The following is a 19,941-nucleotide window of genomic DNA, read 5'->3' as shown; positions in this document are numbered from 1 at the left end:
TCTCTCTCTCTCTCTCTCTCTCTCACCTAGAAATAAATAAAACATTAAAAAAAAAAACCCACAAAACAGTATTTAAAAAAAAAAAGAAAAAAGAAAAAAGAAAGCCTCGGGACGCGGCCCGCCTGAGACTCCTCCGGGCCCTGGACGTCTGTCCCATGCACACCTCTCGTTCCCCTCAGACGTGGCGGAACACGTGTGCCGAGTGATGGTAAATAGGGTCGCCCGGGTTGACGGTGCAGGCCGAAAATGGGAGCCCTTCTCCCTGGCCAGATGTGGGAGGTGACAGGCGTTTGTCCACTGTGACCAAGTCACTCGGTGGAATAGCCCCCACTGGGGCTTCTGAGGTGGCCTGTTGAGCCGTGGTAGTCTTAACCAGCTAAGTCATTTCTGTGTCTTGTTGTGTGCTCCTGGAAGTTCTTACAAAATGTTTGGGGGGGGGGGGGGGGGGGGGGCGGTGGGGACGCCTGGGTGGCTCAGCCGGTTAAGCGTCTGACTTCAGCTCAGGTCATCTCACAGTTTGCGGGTTGGACTCTGTGCTGACAGCTCAGAGCCTGGAGCCTGCTTCGGATTGTGTCTCCCTCTCTCCTGCCCCTCCTCTGTGCTCACTCATGCTCTCTCTCAAAATAAATAAAATAAATGAACATTAAAAATGAAAGAAATGCTGGAGGGTCTACAGGGCACTTTTTCTTCCACATTGTGCTGTGGTAACAAGGGTTTGTGGATTTGTGGCCTTTCTGCAGCTCCAGTTTTTTGAAAGTACTTCTTTCCATCTTCAAGTAACAGTGGGCACTGGCTTTAGGGGCGCCTGAATGGCTGAGTCGGTTAGGCATCCCACTTTGGCTCAGGTCATGATCTCACGGTTTGTGAGATCTCACGGTTTTGGCTGCGACGGCTCATTTCCGGGATGCATTCTTCTGCTTTCTCACGGGACGTGAGAAAAACTGCCTCAAAACGTGGACAGTCCGGTTTGCACAACACCTGCAGTATTGCAGTCCTCTCTGTCCTTCATGGGAAAGCCACCGAAAAGACACCTGGACGCGCCGGCCCCGGGTGCTTTTGCCTTTTCTTTCAGCCAAGGGCGCACCTTCCCCACCTGCCCCTCTTACAGCTCTGTGCAAATAGGAAGTGGTTCAGATGACGTGATGGGGCCATATAGTTCCTCTCTCTCCATTCCTTGTATAGTGAAATAAATGTGAGTGCTGTTTAATGCATCACCTCGCTTCATACTGCATTTGCCAAGAAAGTGCAATTTTATTGAACATTAGGATTGAATTCTTAACTGAGTAATCAATTTCAGCAGTAAGTTAAAATGCCTTCTATTAATGGTCAACTGGAACCGTTAATCAGAGTTACAGTGGATTAACAGTTGTCAGCATTTATGCTAATAGCACTTATAAACCATGGGCTTATGAATTGCACTTTATACTTCCATATTTCTCAAACAGTTGGTAATACTTTTTGCTTGAAGGTATTGATTGTTTTGTGCCTTTGCTTGCTACTTGAAGATGTAAAGAGATGTAAATGATATTTTCATGGTGACGACACAGTATCGCCTTCTGATCTTGCACACTTGGCTTTGTGTCAGAGTAGATGGAAAGGGTTCATTTGTTCTGGTGCTCTACTGTTTAATTTGATCTGGTGTGTGACTAAAGCAAGACAAATAGTATTTTTAATGAAACCATTTAATAACCTCTGGTAGCTTGGAATCGAAGGCATTGGAAAAATGCAATTAAGGAATGGCTAGATGTAAACAACAACAAAAAAAAATCACTGCTTCAGCTCCACTGACCCAATCCATTGTGCTTTTACAGTGTCATCGCCTTAAATGGTTTTGAACCAATGACGCTGGATTCCCTTAAAAAGACGGACGGCCCATCGTGCGGACGATAGATCGTGGACAGAGTTATATTGGTGAGTTCTTGTAAAATATCTCCAGGTAAAAGTTCCGGTTTTCTGAGACCCCTCTGGAATGCATTTTCAATTAGTTGATGACTGCGGATCGCCAGCAGGCTCTGGATGTTTCACTGGGATGTCTAATAGCAGGATCATATTGATTGTCTTTCAATTAATTGCATCTGGTATTTTCATTTATCAAAAGCAAAATACATGTAATTAACTCTGAAGCAATATAGTTCAGTGTAAAGTGATTGTTTCTGCTGCCGCTGCTGCTACAGAGATAAGTCAACGGAAATTATACTACTAGGAAACTCAAGGCAGAATGGAAGTCGTGTTACGACTTCTCGGCGTATTAATTGCAAAGAATAAAAATGAATTAGGGAAATAGTTTCATGCTGCCCCAAGAGGCCCGAGTAAAAAGGTAGATAGACGGCTTCAGAAAGAAAATGGCTTGCTGATGAAGGCACATCTCTAATGAGCTTAGATTTTTAGAGTCACCAACCTCTAGGATGTCTTGAACATGTAATGATTTTTTTCTGGTGGGCTTGATTGGGGATGCGGGTGTGCGCAGAGGAGCCCATTCAATTTTGCCTGCACTTATTTGGAGCGTGGCTGAGAAGGTATCGATTGATGTATTTCAGCCCTTACCCATGGCAAGGTCTGGAGGTCCGGAGTCGAGTTGCCACATGCCGTTAGCCATTTTTCACAAAACCTGCATCTTACTCAAAGTCTCCAAATGGCAACTTCTCAGAAGTGATTGATTTTTACCCTGCTGGAAAAAAAAATGTTTTCTCTCTGAGCTAACAGCATCATTTCAAAGCAAGAAAAAGTGTGAGAGCAAATCTTCTCCGTGTCCTTTCTGTCAAACCTCTGGGCCTGTCCCCCAAAGGGTTGGATCACAACGAGCCTTCGGTTTGGGGAAAGGGCAGGTACAGCCCTGCGGGCTTGGGCCCAGCCTCCTTGGGAGCTGGGGTCTGGGAGAGACTTGGAGTGGAGTGTTCCTGTCCTCTGTGAGCACCGGCAGGCAGGAGGCTGACCGCCACCCCAGCCCGGACCCAGCTAGCGGAGTGGGGCGTGGCCCGGGGAGGGGGTCTCCCTGAGTGTCGCCATGAGGTGCTGGGGTCGGATGGAGATCCTGCTACAGCCACCTGGGTCTGCCAGGCCTCCCTGGGAGGGAACCTCTTCCAGGCATTTGGAGGTTTTATTTGTGAGTCAGTAATTGGTCACCAGTGGTCCCCAAGATGCCTTGCCTTTTAAGATTAAACTTGGCCTAGAAGCCCGGACACCTCTCCTAGGCTTGACCCCGGAGGGCTTGCCCAACTACGGGCCACAGCAGAGTGTGCAGTTCACAGGATTACTTACAGAGGGGATTCCATATTCTTGGAACAATTCTAAGAATCTTAGCACCGGGGAGGATGCGAGACTAGAAATCTTGAACGTTCTTTGGGGAGAAATGAGTGTTATTTATTAAGTTAGGATGGCCACTCTCAACCAGAGACATTGAGTTTCGCCTATCAATGCCGACACTTTCTTTCTTTTCTGGCTTTCACCCATTCTTCTTCTAAAAGAATCCTTTATCTTAAGACCCTGTGTGCTGGCGTCTAATCCAGGATTCTCAGGCAGAGGTGCTCTTGTTATCTTTGTGGGCCTGGGGTTGGTTGGGTGTGGGTTTCAGTATTGGGTGTGGAGGCCGAAGATGTTTTCAGTGACGTCACCATGGTGATGGCGATGGAAATTCATGGGACTCCCATGGGCGTCCGGTTCTGCGGCCAACTACAGGCTGTGCCTTAGGGCCCAGTCCTTCACTGAAAGATGCTTGTGGGTCACCTGCTGGTGTGGGAACATCCGTTGGGTAGCCAAAGCTTGCGAGTGACACTTGGTACATTTTATAGACCTCGTAGAGTTGGAAAACTACTCTAAAGATAAGCATGTGGGAATTCATAGTATAGGGATGAAGTGGACTTTTTACCTATCTATTTTTATGTATATATAGACATAGGTGTACGTGCATATATGGAGATATAGACCTATACAGATATCAAACATGCTGGAGTAACCACATTTTCATTTGACTCAACCTGCTCATTGAACCACCACAGGCTGAGTGGTCTCGATCTCAGAGAGGTAAACGTTAACGTGGCATAAATGCATCTGTACCAGAATGAAATTGCAACACAGTTCCTGGTAACAGATTTTCCCCCAAGAACTGAGGGTGCTCAGATGCTGTCCTGATAAGCTGGTTCCCACTTCCATGTTTGGGGCATAATTTTGGGCGACACCTTGGAGGAGCTTGAGACGTTCAGTACCACGTGGGAGCTGACCATGGTCGGAGCATCATACCGTGCCGGGGGGTGCCTGTCTGCCTCTAGTTGGCCCCGTGGCCCCAGCGCTGGGTGTTTTGCCCCGACCACCCTCACGGATGCAGAGTGGAGGCCTCACCCGTCCCCGGAAGCATGTGTTTGCTTTTGGAGCCCTTCTCTGTGGCCCATCGCTGTGACCACTGAGTTGTACCTCCCTTTCTGGTGGCTGCGCGTTCAGCCCCGCCTGCAGTAGATCCACAGCAACGGAAGAGGGACATCCCGCATTGTAGCCCATGTGTTGATTTCACCCCGGTAATTCACCTGCTGATGTCCCTGGTCTAGGCGGATCTTGTGTAGCGTGGGCAGGGGGGAAGGACGTCGACGAAAAGCACAAAACTCCTGAAAAGCCACAGCCTCCAAGCGGCAAAACCCGCGAGGCTCCAGAACCGTCGATTCTCTGCCTGTTATGCTGGACTTCGTGAATTTGGTTTGTGGCCTCGTAGAAAGAAAAAGCAAATGGCACATTTTTCTCCCCACGGCAAGGCTCGTTTTGTCACTATGAGTGAATAACGGTGTGACTTTGCCTCGTTGCGTTTCTGTTGTACTTTCTCTGCTCTTGGTTCTGGATGTCGTCCTTGTTAGGATGAAAACCCAGTGTGCCTTCTGCTGGTTTGCTGACTTCCCCTGGAACCAGAGTTCATTCTCTGTCGGTGGGTCGTAGTCTTTGCACCGTTTTGTGACTGAGCATCAGTCAGTGTTGGCGGCAGCACCCAGTTACCTTGTGACGGGAACAGAAGGGCTAGGGGTTTAAAACAAAAAAACAAAAAACACATTTTGTTAAATGCCTACACACCGGTGCAAATGCAAATCAAAGCCCTTGACCTTTATTCTGTGAAGTGGCGGCGGGGCAGCAGTGGCTGTGGTCGGCAAAGCCCCGGCGGCGCGCCCAGCGGCCCGTGTGCTGAGAAGCTCGTGCACCGTGTTATTTTGATGGATCACGATAGTGATGTGAACACTCGACCCACTTCACAAGCCCCGCTCCTCCCCCACCCCCCCAAGGCCACAAGCTGAGGTCCCCAGGGCTCCAGTGGGGGTGGAGGGCCTTGCCCAGTCTGCCGTGTGCCCCCAGCAGGCTGGCCGTCCGCCTGGGCCAGCAGGGCGCTGTGAAGCCCTCTGGCTGGTTGTTGGGGCCTCTGCCCTGTTTCCGCCAAGACGGATTTCATTCCCGAAAAGCAGAAGGGACAGCTCTAGAAACTGATAGCTTCCGCCGTGGGGGCCACCCGCTGGTCCTGGCACTGGGGTCCCCCTGGGGTCGTCCTGCGCTCTCGGCCTACACTGGGGATGGGCGATTCTGCTCCAGATTTTTGGCCGGAGGCGAGACTGCCAACGTTGGAAACCACAAACCAGAGAAAGATACGCAGGGCCTTCTATCTGGGGGGGAGCTCTCTGGGTGAGAAACAGCCAGGGGGCTGGGCTGTGGGGGGCGGTGGTGGGAAGATGCTCCTGGGGCTTCAGCCAGCTCTGCCGAGAGAGGACGGGCCCCCAGCTGGGCTCTGGGTTCCTGGGCCTCTTTGTGACTTTATTCCCGAGCTGCACATCCAAGCCCACATGGGAGCCGTTTTCCCATGTTCTCTTCTTTTTCCTCCTGAGAGCCTCGGAACCCTCGCACGGCTTCCTGGCAGAACCACAGAGGTCATCCCCGCGGCCCCCTGGTTTGCAGTCTCGGGTGTTTATCCTCGTCCATACCGCGGGTCCAGCCTCCAGCCCCCGGTGGGCCGGTGTTCTGTCCGCGCTGCTGCCCATCCCCCACTCCTCAAGACCCGTGGTTCTAATCACAGCCCCTTCACCAGCCCAGGAGACGCGGCACCAAACAGAGTCTTAATTTTCACTCTGTCATCTGTGTGTCCGGAACAGGCACGCCCGCCTGTACTTCCTGGGGCTCCCAGCCAGGGTGGGTCTCTGCCTGGTTGTGTCTCTGCTGGCGGCCCAGCTGGGGAGGGTGGCTGCCCGCGGTCGGCTCCCCGGACGGGGCCGGAGCTGGGATGTTATGGAGCACTTTGTCATTGTGTTCCGCTGGGAAACGTCAATGTGCGGGCCGCCTCCCTTTCCAGTTTTAATAGTGGGGAACTCGATGGTCAGACCTCTGTGCCAGCACATGGGGCCTGTGAGAGAATAGAGCCGGAGACACCCACCAGGGAGCCCCAAACTCCGGTTTCCCCTCATCCCCTGCGGAAACCCTGCAGTGGCGTGACTTCCTTTACCAGCAAACATCGCAGGACCCTTTGGGGCTGGTGAGGCCTCCTGGGGTCCATGGCTGTTTTCAGGTGTAGGATGATGAGTCTGTCTCTACCCCCAAGCACTTGGGTACGTGTGACATGGGGGCTGAGCGTGGGCGGCTGCTTGCCTCTGCGGGTGTGGCCATGGTGTGGGACTCGTGCACAGAGAAAGCCCCTTTCCTACCTCTGGTCTCCGCAGTGGCCAGCGGAAGAGCAGCCCAAGTTCCGGACAACCCGGGGTGGTTGTCAGTGGAACGACCCTTGCGTTTCTGCAAGGCGTTGACACATGGGTGTTCGAAGTGTTAGAAGGAGAGGGGTTGGAGACCATAACCTGCTCCAGGGTGAGGGCCCTGTTGGTTGAAGGAAATGATACTTTAAGTTTAGTGTAAGTTTCACAATAGGGATTGTGTATGTCGTTATGTGAGTGGGTGGGAAAGTGAACTTTCTCTTATAAAAAACATTAGGATCCTGGGGCGCCTGAGTGGTCCAGTCTGGTTAAGCATCTGACATCAGCTCAGGTCATGATCTCACAGTCCTTGAGTTCAAGCCCCGCGTCGGACTCTGTGCTGACAGCTCGGAGCATGGAGCCTGCTTCGGATTCTGTGTCTCCCTCCCTCTCTGCTCGCGCTCTATCTCTCTCTTTCTAAAAAATAAACAGACATTAAAAAAAATACAAAAAAAAGTTGGGATCCCTAATCAGGCATTCCGAGAGTGATTAACAGGAAAGGAAAAAGCTTATTTTGTGTGTTTGTGTGTAGTGTTTATGTGCCACCACTGTGATCTACTTCTAGAATGCAATTAGACCAAGCACTTTTTTATTTTAAGCCTGGTCTGACTGACTAGTTTCCGTTGCGCCTCCATCAAGTTTTTCATGGAGGGACACACGCCACATGCCCAGGTTCAAGTGTAATCTGGCATCACTTTATCAGTTTTGCGATGACTCCCTCTGCCATAGCTGCTTAGGAAATACACTACATGCGGCTCAGGAAGCAGTCCGGGTGACATCGAAAGGGCTCTGGGTTTTCAGAGTGTTTCATCATCCGGTGTCTGTGTCCTGATTTAAGCATCTTCTGACATGAGGCTTTGGGTGATGGCCGAGGGTCCAGTGGTCCCCGGAGGACATGGTGTCCCCAGGCTCATTGTCGGTGGCCCATGTCTAAATTCTGCTTTGCTTGAGTGATCGATTCCTTTATCTTTGGCAAACTCGGTAACTCCCACCTGGCCCCATGCTGTTCAAAATTCAGTCTTCTCGGCTGAGTACATTTGCAATTAATCCTTTGCACGTAGCAATTGAGATACTTCCCCTAGACTTGTACCAGTTAAGGATAAATAGGAGGTTTGAAGAGAAGAAAACGGTGTAGGGTGTAGTTCATCGGTTTTTGCGTGGGAGCGCGTGCCACAAGTGGACTCCTATGGAAGGGGGAGAAATGGAGCACTTTCCTGTGCTTAATCCTGAGAAGCAGCCTGAATGGTGACATTTATACATATTTCATAATGTGGTTTCTTTAGGCACGGGGAGCAAACAAATCAATTTCTCAGCAGTATACTATTTAAAAGACCCAGCAACAGCCTGTGGGGTAAGTTGGAGATGCTGTTAAAATTAATTATATATGGCAAAAAGATAGAACGTCAGGGGGAAAAAGTTAGTATGCGGAGATGAAAAACACAAACTGTGAGTGAGGAGCGGTTTTCTGAGCATCTGATCCCAGAGTTTCATTCCCGTTTTTTCTTGATTGTGCGCTACAGCAAGCAGCTCCCACAGCAGGGACCCCGCTCCTCACATCCCCGTCTTTCCCCCCGCGGGCAGGATCCGGTGTCCCCGAGGGCTTCTAATCGGATCCGTTCGGAGCGGGTCTTGATTTGTCAGACGGTGTTGTGCTGCCTTCTCATATAGGAGATTAGGAGAGAATGAGTCTTGGTGGTAAAGCGATCTGATTCCTGTGCCTTGTAACCCAAAACCCTTTCTGTGGTCGCCTTCCCTCCTTCCGGTTCAGCTATACATTGTTTAACTCAAAGGAGACCTTTGTTGGCCTGGACAGGGTGTAACCTGCAACTCCTTAAAAAATTCAGCCGGAACAGGGCAGCACTGGCGATCAGTTTCCATCGGGTGCGGGGTGGGGGCTGTTCTGCTGGCTGCTGCTTTTGCTCGGGGCCACCAGAGCCGGCGGAACCTGCCTCGCCCCTCGGGGGCAGCCTGGGACCTGGGCTTGGCAGAGCGTGTAGGTTTACTGGAACGCCCCTTGCTTCCTCACGTCGAGGCTGTCTCTGTACACTGGAGACCTGTGTCTGCTTCCGCAGGTCGCGGGGACCGTAAGCGCTCTGCGGGAAGTGGTCTGGAGGGTGGGCTCTGTGTTCTGGGAGGTCCAGACTCAAGCTGCCCTTGGCCCCATCTTGGCGTCTCTTAATCAATACGATCATCTACGGAGATTGGCTCGAGTCCTCACATGGGTGGCCTGAGTGCAGGAGGTGGCCCGGTATCTGCCCTGAGCCCTGAGTCACTGATAGCACAGATTTTACCGGGGATTTTAATCTCTGAGGCTGCCATGCCTTCTGACTCTCTCAGGGTGAAATGACATAATAAAGGTTAAGGAGCAGTGCTCCGGGGATGCCTGGGTGGCTCTCAGTCAGGTGAGCGTCTGACTTGAGCTCAGGTCATGATCTCGCAGTTAGTGGGTTCGATCCCCACGTTGGGCTCTGTGCGGACAGCTCAGAGCCTGGAGCCTGCTTCGGATTCTGTCTCTATCTCTCTCTGCCCCTGCCCCGCTCACGTGCCTGGATGCTCACGCACTCTCTTTCCACGCTCTCTCAAAATAAACATTAAAAAAAAAAAAAAAAAGCAGTGCTCTGTTCACATGGAACCTTCCGGAGTGATAACTGCAGGCTCGTGAGGCAGAAGCCAGGGCCTCCTTTTCTGTACATGGTCCGCACATTATGGACTCCACGGACTGTTTGTTGAATGAGTGGGTCCCAGGCCGCAGTGGGACCAGGGGTGTGTGGACTGGCTGGGCTCGTGCTGGGACCATCCCAGCGTCAGTCCGGAAGGGCGGGTTGGTTCTGTATCAGCTGGATGCGTGTATTCTTCAGACAGAAGGCAGCCCGCACGGTGCGCTGTCTGCCTGGGGGGAGGTCTGCGTTCCTGAAATACTAGAGCCATTTTCCTGAGCTTTCTGTGTACGAGCTGGGTGGGAGTTGGAGTCCCATGTGGCTTGCAGGTCCAGCTGCACGTGGCTGCCCTCTGGGTGCCGTGCTTGCAGGAGCCTCATGGGCACGGGGCGGAGGTGGCGGTGGGGGGAGGGGGCTTAGCGTTCAGCTGCCAGGACCACGTCTGAGCAGGGATTGTGAGGACAGCAAGAAGGTCCAAGTGGCTCCCAGAGTCTCGTGGCTCCAGGTCCCGTGGGGCCGAAGGACAGATGGCCCGTGTATCAAATTCCTTCATGGACCCAGCGTGGCAGCCGCCTGCTTTGCCTGCCTGTGGGGATTCGGAAGCCGGTGCTCCCTGCCTGTGGAGCTGACGGCCCCGCTCCCGTATTTGTGGAGGACCCTCACTTTTGCGCGTTCTGCTGTTTTCATAATTCAGTCGAAACTCGCTGCTGCTTCCTAATTACAGCAGACGATGACCTCTAAACCGCAACATGGGGTTGCAGCTTCCTCTAGGAAGGAGGATTCGTATTGATTTGTACTCTGATCTCCCACGGGCTCAAGTGGCAGCACCGCAGAGGCCTGTTTAAGGCCGGAAAGCCTTCTGCCTGTGTGTTTAAACAGGGCAGATTGATGCAGCGTTCGACTTGGCCGGGAAGCAGCCCAGCTCTTTAGCGTGGAGCTGCACCCTCCCAGCCATGCCGCCCCTCCCCTGGCATCCCGATGGCTTTGGCACATCTTCCGCGTGTTTGCACCGGGCAGGTAAAGGAAGAGTCCAGTTGCAGAGGGAGAGACTTGGCCGTGGCCCTGGTGATAGGTGGGAGGGAAGGGTCCTGATGGTGGGGCCAGGAGATGCTTGCAGCAGCGCCATCNTTCTATTACTCTCTGGGATGATTGTGACTTGAAGACTTTTATAATCTAACTTTTACTGATGACCTATATGCTCTAAAAAGCTGAGCTGCCTTTTCCCTAAGAGAAATGGCAGTGGGGTTAATCCAGCTTATTTGAACAAGGCTGCCAGCTCCCCACCCCCACCACCCTGCCCCCGTGGCCTTGACCTTGGGCAAATGTGAGCCTCCTGTGCTTCATGCCTCAGGCCCCCCATCACATGGGTTTAACATCTGGGTGTTCAGTGAGATCCTCATTGGAGTTCCTGGTCCATGGTAAGGGCTTTGTACAGGTAACTGCTATTATTCTCCTCATTAGCAGCAGCAGTAAATGAGATCGCCATGCCTTTGGCTGGGGGGGTAGCCCTGGTGACCTGCCCACGGCTGGAGGACACCCCGAACGGGGTGTGTCTCCGCAAGCAGGTGCCTGCAGTGGAGCTGATGTGAACATTTTGATGAAAGGTCTAGAAGTCTAGACTTGCTCATTACAGTTGTGTCCTGGTCTCCTCCCGGGACTTTGGAAGTGGGGCACCCCCCATCCCCCCGCACTGTGATCCTTGCAGTGACGTTTCTTCATCCAGAGATGAAGGGTTTAGGGTCCCCCAAAGTCTTCCTCACGTATTGCACGTTGGATCTGAGTTCTTTCTGTGAGGGGGAAGCTGATCTGAGCCACAGGGAGGAGGAGGTGTCGGAGGCTAGGTGCTGTCCCCAGATGCGACAGGCCACCCGGATACCCGTTGAGTAACGTGGTCTTGCACTGGGAACGGGTCGTCACTGCCCCGTCTGTGGCCCGGGGTCTCTGCAGTTTGGCCGAACGTGAAGTGTGGCCCAGCGTGAAGCGGCAGGCCAGCGGCGGCAGGCCAGCCGTGGAGCGGTCCGGCACCCCGGGCAGTGCCGGTTAGCGCGGCCACTCGCCAGGGCCGTCTGTTTGATTCAGGTCGCCAGGTTTGGACTCGGGCGTTTTATGGCAAAGCCTGAAAACGCAGATTTGTAGCAACCGATGTTAATGAATTCAGACTGTTTGAATTTCACACTGAATAATGGCTGGAGTTATCAGAGCCAGGGGCTTATGAGATCCTTGGATCGTTGTAATCTTTTCTCAAGATTCAGTTGATAGCATGATGTAATATCACATTACTTTTATTAACAGTCCCGGTCATAAAAGAAACACACCTATTAGGATAGGAGAATTGAGTAAAAATAGTGGTAATAACAAGACAATTTGGAATATGTAATATATTCAGTAAATTTCAAAATGCCGCATCTCATTTGAAATGCAGTGTTGTGCCCGTAGATATTGAACGCAATACCTCCGTACCCTAGGGCTTCCTCTCTTTCTACATTAAAAAAATATTCTATTTAAATGCAGATTTTGATTTGCAATCTAGGAAGAAAATTCAGCAAGTATGGGAAGAAGGACAACTCTGCATCTATTAAATCAATTTTGGTCTCATGTCATTTTTGCTCTTTTGCTCCCACCCTCCCATCCCCCAAAAGGTAGATTCTAAACACACAAGTAAGGACAATGCACCAAAGTTTCAGAGGATAATAGTGTTGTCACACCTTTGTCTGCCTTAGAATTCTCTACCACCTACACCCTCCAAAAGCCAAGCTCAAGAAGCACAAAGGCCCCCAGATTTCTTCACAGGGGCAGAAGCCTGAGAATTTCTCCCTTTATACTGAGCTAATTATCACAGGAGGGAACGAACACGTATCCTAGGAGTCTGTTAATACGTACCCACGCTGGTGGCATGAAGCTGCCTTAATTTCAGAATTTGTTGTGGCTACTTCTGCGTGTGTGCGCGTGCGTATTTATTTCTGTCGCTTTTCCTCATACATTCCGAGTACCTTTACCTGGAAAGCCCGTGGGACAGCCCTGCTGGCGGATGCAAATGTCGGGAAGATGTAGGGTTTCCCTTCTCAGCACAGAAGTGACTTGTTTGATGTCGAGCTTCGGTTACCAAAGAAATGGATTTATAGCTTTTGACATTCTACTCTTAGAATTAATTAGGTGGCTAATCATTATAAATACCATTTTCTTTTCCTGTTGTCTCCATTTAACAGAGCATCTTCTGCTCTGCGTGCTTGTCAGTTTCAAACTGAGTGTTGTGTTTGGGCTTTTATGATCTGCCAAGGGAAAAGGAAAGTAAATTCTTTATAATATGCTAATTGATCTATTTGGGAATTTTTAGATATAGACAACATCTGTGCTTGCTAGTAACACAGTTAATAGCTTCTGTTCCTCAACGTATGAGAAGGTTTTCATGGTCTGTATGTGACCTTGGTGAGACATACCGCGTCTTCCAGGGCTTGGCGGTGTGGAATTTGGGGTGGGGGGGTGGCTGGGTGGCTTTTCCAGGTGCCTGGGAACTAGGCCTGAACCCGTGTAGAGTCCTGTTTTGAGGGTGCCTCTGGCCACAACGCACTGGGGTTGGTTCTGGAAGTATCCAGGATGGCTGGCCCTGGTGTGGGGCCCCCAGAAACCCTCCTCCAGCCTAGACCAGACTGGCTGGAGTGGTAGGTTCAGGGCAGGTCACCTCGGGCCCAGGGAGTGCTCAGAACGCTCTGCCCCCGCCGGTGATGCCGTCGCCCTTGCTCTCCCCTCCCCTCCAGGCGGTGATTGATACAAACCCGTGGGTAGTTTGCTGGGCCAGGAAGCGTCGTTCTTCCCTCCGGGAGGTGCACCTGTCCGTGCTGTGATGGCAGGACATGCTTCCGGTTGAGTTGGGAGAGGGAGGCTTCTCCGGTGAGCCTAAGAGACGGGTCTTGTGGCCTAGGTGGCCGGCTTTCCCTCACCACGGAAAGCAGAATCGAATGTGACTTTTTCTTTGGAGGGCCAGAGTGGCCAGACACTAGCAACAACTGAAAAGGAAGCCCGGTGAGCGGAGTGTTCTGAGCATGCCCATTGCCCTCCAGCACGTGGCCTCCCCTGGGCCCGTGTACCTGGCTGGTCCTGAGGGCTGGAGGGGGTGCCATCCTTGTTTATTCTCAGGATTTTAATGGATGATAGAGGTTAATTGACTTCTCCTGGGACTTGGTGGGAGCAGATGTGGGACGTGAACCCGGGTCCAGGATTGGTCTGCACACCTAGCATGCTCAGCTCCATCATGGTCTGCCTGGACAGTTCAGACACGGGGCACGAAAGGGTTTGATATCGGATGTGCCTGAGCAGCTGTTGACTTGATAGCTGATCTGTGATCTCTCTCCATCCCCAGTTTGCTTACAAACGAACCATCTCTAGGAAGGGGCGTCCCCCTGGGCTCGATGCCCCTGGTCTCGTGAGCTTGTTGCATTTTGTGTGTGGGGTTTGGCACTCCATTCCCCACAGGCTGAGCCTACCTAGGGGGTCGGCCCCAGACCCATGCAAGCCCTTTGGATTTGGCAGTAGCCAGGCAGGGCAGCTCAAACCCCAGAGTGTGTGTTTGTCCGTCTGTCTGTGTCTCTGTTCTGCAGAAGCAGACCCCCGGCTGGTTCGGTGGCCCGGTGAAGGAGCAGCCGGCGAGGATGAAGGGAGGGTCTTCTAGCTCCTCTGCTGCCCGGGCTGTTAAGCACAGAGATTCTAACTCAGTGATGTGTTAAGGGCCAGCCACATCTAGGAGCTCTGCTCAGCCGCTGTGTCTTCTCCTGTCGCCACTAATTCCCAGCCACCGGAGATGGTGTGTGGAAAGGTCCCTTTCGGCGCAGGTGAGGATCAGGCTCTGTGCGCACATCTGACCTACTTCATCTCTGGCTGAACTTGAACAGGTGCACCGCACATCTACACACGGGTACACACGGCGGTACGCACCCCACGTGTGGCATGAGTGCTCGCCCTCGCTGCCCCTCGGGATTGGCCTCTTCTCAGCCTCTGTGGGCAGGAGCTGAGGTCTTAGACAAACAGCCATCCATCTTCGCCTTTGGCTGGAATGTTCCTAGAAACAGAGCTGGGGGGAGGATCATTCCCTGGCGCTGCTGCCTTCCCCTTTCCCCCAGGTTGATGAGTGGGGGCAGTTTCCTTTGAGACTAGCGACTTTGTAATTGGATTTAAAAGAGGGCAGGCGTGACCCTCGTTTCCACGTTACCTTGACCACGGTGGCACTGGGGGATGTTCTCATCAAGTATGGATCAGATTATTTTATTATGCCAACATTAATATTGGGAGCACACACGTAATCTAGAGTCAGCAGGTTCACACACTACTATCTCATTAAATTTTCAGGCAAAAGCTGCAAAAATTAATTGGAGGCGTGTAATAGTTTAGAATGTGAGCCGGCTTACGGTAATATAAATTATAGGAAGAGAAGACAGTTTTATATACTGAGGGAGAGAAAACTGGTTTACTTTAATGAGAAGAGGCAGAAATGTAGAGCTATTTTTTCATTACAGATGCACTCTAAAGTGTTTGGACTTAGTTGATGAATAGAGTTAATTCGCTGCTACAGTTCCCATAATTCATGTTGCACAGTTTAATGACTTCTAGATAAAAACAGGATTGAAATGTTAATTTCTCTGAAGAAATTGGGGCACTCTTGTATATCAGGCTTTCCCCCCTATTAAACCACTAGTTAATTTCACTAAACAAGTCTCTTGGAGATATTTCATGCTACATAGACTTTTGTATTTCTTACCTGAGTTAGCTTCCTTTCTTTTTTTAAACCTTAGTGTATATGATTGTCTTAGAGGATTTATCAGGCAGGACTGTGTTTGATAACTTGACCCCAGCACAGGGTCCCTCCATGTTTAGCTGTGTAAACAACCGCGTGCCTTGATCTAATGGCTTAATCTGGTGGCTAAGAACTTTTTTTCTTCATTTTTTATTTGGCTCATGGGTTTGAGCGTGTGGCTCTGTTGTCCCTGCTGTTGAGCTTGGAGGTAAGCAGCATTGATCAGTCACTATTGCTTTTCTGAGGTTTCAGTCTTAAATCACACAGGAATTTTTATAGTCCTTACTCTTGTGTTATTTTGCATTTTTCTTTTCTACTTTTCATAGAAGCGGGTTCAGTGTTCTTTCTTTCTCTTTAACCTACTCTCAGAAAATGAGCAGGAAATATTCACTGTAGTGACAAAAAGTTAACTAATAGTGGTGCTGTGTAATTAAGGAACATTCAGATGCTCTTATTTATTCCCAGATTTGTTATGATAAGCATGTTGTGGGGTTTTAGTTTGTTTTTACAGTGGGGACAAAGAGCAAAGTCAAGTATTTACAAGGGGTGGACAGAAGTGATCCCTACCTCCTTTCTGGGGTCTCCTGGTTTGCCTCTGGATGCCATGTTCATAGGGCTTCAGGAAGAGACTCCAGGAGGGTCGGGGGCATGAAATCTGCAAGACCAACTTTTCACTCCCAGGCAGATGCACAGACACCTGCTCCCCCACCCAGTTAGTGACCATCAGGCCCAGATGAGACTGTGTCCTGACAGTTGGGACATCAGACTGGTGGATGCTGGTGACTGGTTTCAGGATCTTAGCTGTTGAACTTGGCTTTCTGGGACCCTCCATCCCTCTCTTTGCCTTTGTCAGTTAGGGGCTTTTTTTTTTTTTTTTCCTTTTTTAAATTTGCATCCGAGTTAGCATATGGTACAACAATGATTTCAAGAGTAGATGCCTTAATGCCCCTCACCCATGTAGCCCCTCCCCCTCCCACACCCCCTCCAGCAACCCTGTTTGTTCTCCATATTTGAGTCTCTCTCTGTTTTGTCCCCCTCCCTGGTTTTCTATTATTGTTGCTTCCTTTCCCTTATGTTCCTCTGTTTTGTGTCTTTAAAGTCATGAGGACTCTAAGTCCTCATGAGTGAAGTCATATGATATTTGTCTTTCTCTGACTAATTTCGCTCAGCATAATACCCTCTAATTCCATCTACGTAGTTGCAAATGGCAAGGTTTCAATCTTTTTGATTGCCGAGTACTACTCCATTATATACATCTACCATATCTTCTTTATCCATTCATCATCGGTTGGTGGACATTTGGGCTCTTTCCATGCTTTGGCTATTGTTGGTAGCGCTGCTATGAACATTGGGGTGCATGTCCCAGTTAGGGACCTTTCTGCACTCTGGGGTTTGGTTCTTGTTCTGAGATTGGAGCGCAGCTTGTACAGAGCACTGTTGGGAAGTGGAACCTAGACTTGCGTACAGAGATTCCCCTGTAAACATCCATCCAGGCTCCTCCCCGCCCCCTCCGTCACCAGATGATCTCTGGGAGCCTGCTGCAGAGGACTGAGGGCCGGGCACCGCGTCAGATGGTGTCCTGGCCCCGAACTCTGTGGTTACGGAGCTCCTCCTCTGGGGCAGGGAGCTTGATGCACTTAGTTGACTCCTTTGTTTAGTCTCCACCTGTCCCTTTCACATCAGTGAAGTCTCTTCTGTCCCATGTTGGTGACAGGTTAACTTGTGTGTAATTGACCCCAGCTATTTCTCAGCATTCCTATTCCTTTTGAACTTCCGAGGCTTTAGTTTCGGGCTCCCTTAAGGCAGTTTCTCGGCGTGGCACTGCTAACACTTCAGACCAGGTCACTCCTTGTCGTGAGGCTTGTCCCGTGCATTGTATGGTCTTAGCAACCCTGGCCTCCGCCCACCTGCCCTCCCTGCTCCTGCGTGACAACCAAAAACGTGTCCAGACGTCACCAGATGTGCCTCGTGTAGGAAGTGTCCCCTGCTTGAGCTCCGCTGCTTTAGAGGCAGATATTTCCACCGTGATTGTTGTCGTGTGTTTGAGCCACGCGGACTAACCCGGAGCAGAGCGACGCTGAGCCCGGAGCGGCATTGAACTCCCCTTACAGCCCTGCCCAGGGCGGGTTCCGCAGCTTTCTCTCTCGAAGTGCGTGCCCTCCACGCCTGTACTCGCCTATCCCGTGGAGAGGCAGGGCCCCGTGCACAGGTGGCTTCAGCAGACAGAGGTGGCTTCCTGCCTCACGCTCACTGCATCCAACTCAACATGGGTGTCACAGCACCTGACAGACGGATTTATTTGTCGCTTCGTCATGGCGGCAGGGTGGGGTGGCTTCACTGCTCGCGCGCCGTCGATGCTGGGCTGTCTGAAATGGGGACAAAGCATCCTTCAGTCTCCACCGAAGGAAGGAGGCTTCTCGGCACCAGGCATAACTTACCGCCTGCTTTTCCCTGTTTCCTTAACTTTTAATTGAAACCATTTAGTTACCACCCCTGCTGCTAGGAATCTGGGGACAATTAGGAAAGTCCCATCTGTCCTTTGAACCACGTTCTATTGCTTTTTTTCCTCGCGGTCTCGAAGACTGGCAGGTTTCAACAGCACCATCTTTGCTCTCCCCACTGGATGGCTGTTACCTCAGTGAGTTACGGCAACTCTTTAATTCAGTTATTTTCCCCAGCGCAGGCTTTGAGATGATTTAGATGAACCAGAGGCCCGGGTTTTCCGATGCGGAGCGGCGGCTCCACGCGGGCTGTGGGTGCACCGCAAATACGGCGAGCAAGGCCCGGGCCCCGCGCTGCCCCCCGAGCTTCCTGGCCCGGCCCCTGTTCGCCATTTCAGAGCCTAGATTGGAGATGGCAGGTGCCATGGGCTTTGCCAGCCTTTCCCCCAGGCAAGGAATTATCTGTCCGGTGCTATTAGGTCAGTGAATTCCTCCCCAGCTGTGTCTGCAAGGAGGGGTTGGCGGTCAGGAAGGCCATTTATAAATCTATAAATGTGCTCAACAGCCCACTCTCCTGCTTTGCTATTTGACTTTGGATTAAACAAAGTGTCATGAGTGGGAGGTGTATCTCACAATGATTTTAACCAATTTGCTTTCTAATGTGGAAAATCTGCCTAAAATAGGACCTGCCCGAGTGCTTGTCCCATATACGGAGGGGCGGTCGGAATGCCCGCGGCGTGCGGGGCGAGGAGGGGTGTCCCGGGCTCGCAGCTCTCTGCCGGGAACTCGGTTTCTGAGTCTGTCTTCTGTTTTCCGTGTGGGCCCCGGGCATCCTGGGGATGGTCCTCCCCGCCCCCACCCCCAGGTCGCACATCACGTGCAGCCAAGATTCCTTTGTCGCAAACACCAGTAGAGTTTTTCTGAACCCAATCAGAATCTGTACACAGGTGAAGGCTGAGGCCCGAGCAGTTCTTTCAGGTGCACGAGGGGACGAGGAGGAGAGGGGAGCAGAGACCCTGAGGTTCCCCGGGCCCGGCGGTGCCACCGGACCCTGGGTGCCATGCGCCGTCCCCAGGTGAGACCCACCACTGCTGGTGCCCCTGGTGTGAGGGTTGCTCTCACATAAAGGTGGGTGTGCTTTTGGGGTACCCCGGTGGCTCAGTCGGCTAAGCGTCCGACTTGATTTCTGCTCAGGTCCTGACCCCAGAGTCCTAGGATCGAGTCCCATGTCGGGCTCCCAGCTGAGCCTGGAGCCTGCTTGAGATTCCCCCTCTCTCCCTCCCCACCTCTGTCCTTCTCGCTCGCTTGTGCTTTCTCTCCCTCCCTCTCTCTCTTTCTCTAAAAATAAATAAAATGGGGAAAAAAGTTAAGTCTGGGAAGAAAAAAAAAAGGTGGGTGTTTTTCAAGTGCTCTGGCTCCTAAACCCAGGCCACCACTTGGANGTGTGTGTGTGTGTGTGTGTGTGTGTGTGTGTGTGTGTGTGTGTGTGTGTGTGTGTGTGTGTGTGTGTGTGTGTGTGTGTGTACGCGCACACACTGCTTGTGTGTCCCTGGGAGGATGGTTAATAAGACGATGTCAAAGACTGTCACTCTGAACTAATCAGAATCTTCAGACGGCCTTCCAAAATAGCACACGTGCCCTTTGACCTAGTAATCTCCCTTCCCCACCTGGTGCCCAAAAAACCTCTACATCAAGATGTTTCGTCATGGTGTGATTTGATGGCCAAAAGATGCCTCAGGCACCTAACTGGGGGAGGGGGGGTGGTAACCACCTCTTTTCAAAACGGAGCCTTCACAGTTTGAAAGAACATAAATAGAAGGCTTATCTCAAAGTGGAAAGATTTAATATCGAATGTACATTTACAAATTAAAACCGTAGAAAATGCCCCTGGGAAATCTGATGAATATTTTATAGTGGTTATCTTTAATTGGTAGAATTTGGGTGATTCACCCCTCCCCCCCATCCCAGTGTTTTATAATGAATATATGTTGGGTTTTTTTGTTTTTTTAAGGTAGGGAAAAAGTGGTGGTCCCGTTTCCAGAAGGATCATACACTAATTGAAGAGAGGGCAGTGCAGTGCAAGATTTATAAAAGCAGACCTGACGATCCGCCTCCCTGACTCTCCAGACTGTCCGTGTTCCTTCTCGTTTTTTTTTTTTAGCACCTGCAAGCACGTAGGAACTTACAGAGGGGGTTCGTGTTAGGTTTACCAAAAAGAATCCTGCCGTCCTTGAGTCCCATTTAATACAACCCATCGTGCACAGATCAGGAGCCCAGCCTGTTATGTCCCATGTCCCTTTGTCTTAGGGCATGTGTGCAAACACAGGATTGTATGTCATTGGGGTCTACGTACCTGCTCT

At 51.2% G+C, this 19,941-nt stretch overlaps 1 protein-coding gene across 1 annotated transcript in view; it reads left to right on the top strand.

Annotated features, from left to right (window-relative positions):
• Nucleotides 1-1,815: 1,815 nt before the first annotated feature.
• Nucleotides 1,816-19,941, top strand: part of CTBP2 (C-terminal binding protein 2) — a 105,233-nt gene continuing 87,107 nt past the window's right edge. The window contains exon 1 of the mRNA XM_077762952.1: nucleotides 1,816-1,911. The gene's annotated coding sequence lies outside the window, so the exon portion shown is untranslated. The remainder of the gene's footprint in view (nucleotides 1,912-19,941) is intronic.

This window comes from Crocuta crocuta, unplaced genomic scaffold (assembly GCF_008692635.1).
Source record: "Crocuta crocuta isolate KB4526 unplaced genomic scaffold, BGI_CrCroc_1.0 scaffold466, whole genome shotgun sequence".
Lineage (NCBI taxonomy): Eukaryota > Metazoa > Chordata > Mammalia > Carnivora > Hyaenidae > Crocuta > Crocuta crocuta.
This window is presented reverse-complemented; position numbering and strand designations above follow the sequence as displayed.